Source organism: Vicugna pacos, unplaced genomic scaffold (genome assembly GCF_048564905.1).
Source record: "Vicugna pacos unplaced genomic scaffold, VicPac4 scaffold_192, whole genome shotgun sequence".
NCBI lineage: Eukaryota > Metazoa > Chordata > Mammalia > Artiodactyla > Camelidae > Vicugna > Vicugna pacos.
In genome coordinates, this window is record NW_027328871.1 from 1,898,043 (window position 1) to 1,903,324 (window position 5,282).

General features: G+C 35.2%; 1 long non-coding RNA gene across 1 annotated transcript; it reads right to left on the reverse strand.

Annotated features, from left to right (window-relative positions):
- Nucleotides 1-3,665: 3,665 nt before the first annotated feature.
- On the reverse strand, nt 3,666-4,778 carry LOC140695260 (uncharacterized). Its single transcript, XR_012070956.1, has 2 exons — nt 4,527-4,778; nt 3,666-3,748 (listed from the first exon to the last, which is right to left on the reverse strand). It is a non-coding gene; the product is annotated as an uncharacterized lncRNA (long non-coding RNA).
- Nucleotides 4,779-5,282: the final 504 nt, after the last annotated feature.

Consider the following 5,282-nt stretch of genomic DNA (forward strand, 5'->3'; position numbering starts at 1 on the left):
TTCACTGTCTCAGACCGAAAGTCTCATTTCCACAAGAGCATCTGTAAGAAATGAACATGCTAGGTTGCTAAAAATCTCAGAATGTTAAAATCTCAGAACTCCTACAATTCTTAACTGTTTTTCAATGGGAATGCAATACTGACAAAAACTTGATTTTGGATAACAATGTGCTGTTTTCTCATGGTTGCATTATGGGATGTGAGGATAATAACTGAGATCCACAACATACATTATCGCTCAAGCGCTGGGCAAAGAATGTAAAGGTTCTGCATTTTCAGTACTGAGGACTGCTTTCAAAATGATGACTACACTCACTCTAATCCAGGTAGTCCAAGGAAAGAAAGGTTATTGCAATTTGTAGCTTAAAGGGAACAAATCAGCGGTTCAGTCTCTATAAATTATTCAAGGGGTGTTCAAAGACAAAATAAGTTGTGTCAACAATGAGAATTAAAAAAAAATTTGATATAAGCTTAAATTAAAAGGGGGACACAGTCCTGTGCTGGGCTCTGGGGACTGGAGTTTGTATATGCCTCTGTCCAATTCAAGGGTTCAGTGGCTTGGCCCTAGCATTAGCTTGGGATTCAATAAACATGTAACAAATAGTATACTGGGAGGAAGATAATCTACCTCTCTCTGATCAGGAGAAAACCTGGTGGATCAATGAAATTCTTAATTCACAGAGATTCTGCCAGATGCAGAGGAATAATTCACTGATGACTCAACTAAGACAAACTTAGTTACAGCTTAACAATCCATCATCACACACACACACAGTGGTACAAATATTTGTAGTATTTAGTATGAAGAATTCAGTGGGCAGAGATCAGAGTATAGTTTTCAAACACCAGTCAACTTTTGTACTTTTGCCAATAGTCTAGATTTTCCCAGGTAGAAAACTACAGATGGACAAACAATATTCTTCTTTAGGATTTCTAATTTTGGAATTAAAGTGTAGCTTTTGACTTACCAGTATAGAAACTTGTCATGATGATAACATTAAGACCCACTGTGTGATAATAGAGCTGGAAACTACCTGCTGAACCAGACAATCTGAACCCCATACTGCTAATGTAAGCAACAAAATAATCACCATCATAGTTCAGCTGACAAACTTAAAAGCTTGATGTTTCATTTCAGGAGAAACCACTGCTGTCCAGACACAGATCTCCTGCTGCAAGTGGGCTCCTTTCTTCTCTTGGTAGATGTCATATTGGTGAGATGTTGCTAGAGCTTACCCTGGCTCATTTGCCCATTCTCCAGATTATCAAAGGCTTATTCACATATGGTGACAAATTTTCAGGACTCAATGTTGCCATTCCAGTCTTATCAGCTGACACTTTCTGCATGATTGTGAGCAGAAGCCTTAGGCTCCCTGACCTTGCCAACAATTTTCCAGCATTTCAGGGTATTTCACATTCTGAAAATGCTTCACCTTTTATTTTAAATTAATGGGAAATAATCAAAGTCTTCCATGAATATTTTATATTTCCTAAAATCTGTATACATTTGGTATTCTTGCAGTTGGACAAATTTTTAATTCTACCACCCTCACCTTGTTCTAGTCCACACATTTTAGATTGCAATTTGGTTACTGAATGCGACCACCCCATCCAAGGGTCTAGTACCACTTAGGTACTTCCTGTGTGAAGGTTAGAAAGGACACAATTTATGTGGGGTGTATATTCCTGCATTAAATGTTTGCAATGACACGGTCTCTTCTGGACAATGCTCTGATTCTAAGAAGTAAATTAATTAGAAGGCAGTATACTTATTGGTAAGGGGAAGAGAATCAGCGTTTTTGTGTGGGTGGGTGATGAAGAGACAGGAAAAAAATCCAGCAAATGAGAATGGAATGCTTTAGGCCTCTGGAGGCATGAATTAAAAGGAAAATAATACTTTACCTCTTGTACCCACCTCAACTTACTGTCTTGAATGAATAGTCCTTGTGCTATGAAAACAGCTACTTTTGGTGAAGTGTATAGACCATAACGAAATAGTTTGAAAACTATGAGAGTTTTGTTGTTTCAGGAAAGTAGATTTTGCTTAAATTCAACATGTATTTTTCATTCACTAAATACTAAAACTCATCCTGTGGCATGTGCTTTGTTTACTGTGTTATTATCCAAGTTAGACAAGGAAAGGGGGATAGACAGAAAACATCTGGAGGAGGTGGTTTTTGTGCTGGGACTGGGAAAATCTTAGTAGGTAAAAGGAGTACATCCTAACTCCAAGGATTAGCTGGAGCAAAAGTTGTGAGTTTGGAGCTAACTCTCTTGACAAGTATTTCAATCGATGTATCTCCAGAAATAGTGAAACATAAAGAAATGCTAAGGTAGTCAGATGCCAGATCTATAAAGGAATGACTAAATTATGTTTAGTTTGTGTGCTTAGAGTTGGAAAGGCATTAACTGCCACCCTGAGGATGTAAGCTTGCCTTTGGCTGGAACATAAAAGCAACATAAATTATTGACTATAAAATAGAGCATAGATTCTTCAGGACAGGAAAAAAAGCATCAATTGGAATGCTTTGAGAACAGCACAAAGAAGACCATAGATAAAATTACTTCTTAAATTCTACCACATTCTGATTGTGCCATCCGAGACTACATCATGTGACCTTTATGATTCCAAGAATCACATAAAAGAGACCATGATCCCTGGGCCGGTTCCTGCATTTATCATCCGTTCCAAACTACCCTGACTTAACACTTTTAATACTTTCCAGGATGAACCAGAAATCACTTAGTACTTTTACCTCTCTCCATGTTATATTCTTTTTCCAAATTCTTCCATTTTCTATTCTTCCTTCCAAGAAATTATTTAAAATTATACCCATATTGTTCCATCAAATGATCATATCAATCAAATATCTCTTTTTTTCTTTAAATGTTATCTTAGTCTCCAGTATAACTCTTTACTCTATTTTAAAAAAAATAAGGAAAATACAGGTACACATCTATGTTTGTTGTTCAAATAAGAAAATTGCAGATATTTGTCGACATATGCCAAATCAATATTAATCTTTGTTATCCTGCATAATCTGGTAGTCCTCTGTTAGATCAGTTGTAATTAGCATGACATTCATAAACTGAGGTTGGCTGATAAGTTGGCCTTGAAAGAGAGGTAGCTGATGTATCAGCTATCACTGGCACTGGAAACCATGGGGTACTCCCAGTTGAAGTTTAGGAAAAGACCTTCATTGGCAGATATGTTGTGATATCTTTTTGGAAAAGTAGAAGGCTCCATTAGTCCAAAATAATTGCTCTGTATGGGAGACAAGATGCTTTACTGAGAACTAGAAGTTGTAGTTGTAATGAAGTTCACACCACAGCCATTTGCTTCATTGTAGCTGCTTTGAGAGTGCCCGTGGACAGTGGTCAACTGATTTAAAATAGCACGTTGATCCACTGCAATATTGTTCTGGTGGTCTAAATGACATTGATGATGGAGGAGAAAAATCACCTCTGATCAGGTTAGTTGTATCACCAAGTACGTGGCTAGTAGACGGCTTTCTTATTAGAGGCATGTTTAAATTTGCAGAAAGTAAAAATGAACTTTCTACACTAGTGTCAGCCACAAAACCAGAATTATGGTTATGCACATTACCCTCTGCTTTAAAGTGCTTCTTTTTGAAATCTTAAGCCAATGAAAATACCAGAGAGCCATTTTTATTCACAACTCTTCTTTTTATTCTCACTAAAACCTGGGGACAACCTCGTTTAAGATTTCGATTATGGCAGAACTGTAGCTAAAACCAAAGGAGAAAAATTTTAGTAATATTTTAAAACAAAACACAAGACTATATTAAGCCTAACCTATAAAATCTCAGATTTCACGTTTACTATGCAATGATATTATCATAAAAATGTGTACAATGCTGACTATATTTTGAAATTCCATATTTGGAATATACACATTTAAATAGAATAGTCATCAAATTTAAGAAGTTAGCATTTGCAGCAACGGTGAAAGCAACTTTTTAAAAAAAAGCTTTAATACCTTCATTTAGATTTCTTTTAAGATTCATAGTTGCTAGGAACGTTTTGCATAATCTTGAATAGTTAAGGCACTGTCTTAATTTTTAGAAAAAATAAAGAATTTCAGCCTTTGTAGTTTTATAGAATTTCAAAATCTTTCTTTACATTTATATTACCATATTTTGATATACAAAATAAAATTTTATATATACGTTACCAAGTCATAACTACAATTACTGAATTCCTTGCTTAAAACAGAGACTTCTTTCTCTTCTGCCAGAAAGTCAGCTAGACAAGAAGATTTTTGCAAATTCTGCCGCAATTTACTAAACCCATAAATGTTAAGCTGTCTAAGTAAACTTTTCATACTTCCAGTTTCAAATAATCTGAAAGGGGCCTATCGTTCCAACACTTCCTTCTTAAAGACAGCTTCACCAATCACTATGGAAGATCCAGTATAACCCCACCAGATGGATTTAAATTGGTCACTCCCAGCCATTTTCCAGAGTTTTCCTGGAAATGTCAGAGAACGAAAATCATTATCTTCACCTGATTCTGAGACACAATGTATGTAACATGGTCTTTTTATCAAGGATTCTTCAGACAAAGTCTGAAAAGCATTTTCTTCAAACATAGACTTCAAGACAAGTCCCCAGAGATTGTTTGATCACACAATAGAGATCTACCAGAGTTTCCTGAACCAGTTGGTCCATCTTTATGAGACACATCTTGAATTTCTGAAGAAACAGGTGTCATCTCAAATAACTTTTTCTACTGCTACTTTTCTAATCTGCATGTTTTTGAGCACTGCAGCTACAAATGCTGTTCTGGCAGGCCTGCACAGATAAACTGCTAGGCCATCACAATGGTTCTCAACTTGAGTAGATGCGACATCACAAAACGACTGGTCTCCTAGCAACTCAAGTGTAACATTAAGCCAGTGTTTATTTCTCATTCATCCAGTTAAAATGAAACATATAGGATACTTATTTTTATAGTGTGATCTGCAAATATTATCCCCACAAAATCTTTTTAAATAATTTAATTTTTTGGGTCTATGAAATTAAACCAATCTCCATACTTTTGTACACAAATTTATAACAGATTTATGAACAGAGTATAAATAATGCACAAAATATATAAAATAATTTTAAAGTTATGGAATTTAAAGTGAAATTTGTGTTAAGCCTGTACAGAAAATTTATACCTATTACATTATAATTTGTAATTAAAGTGAAACAATTTTATTTGGAAATGGAAGTAGTTATTTATCTGTTTACTTTACAATAAGTAGCTCTATATTCA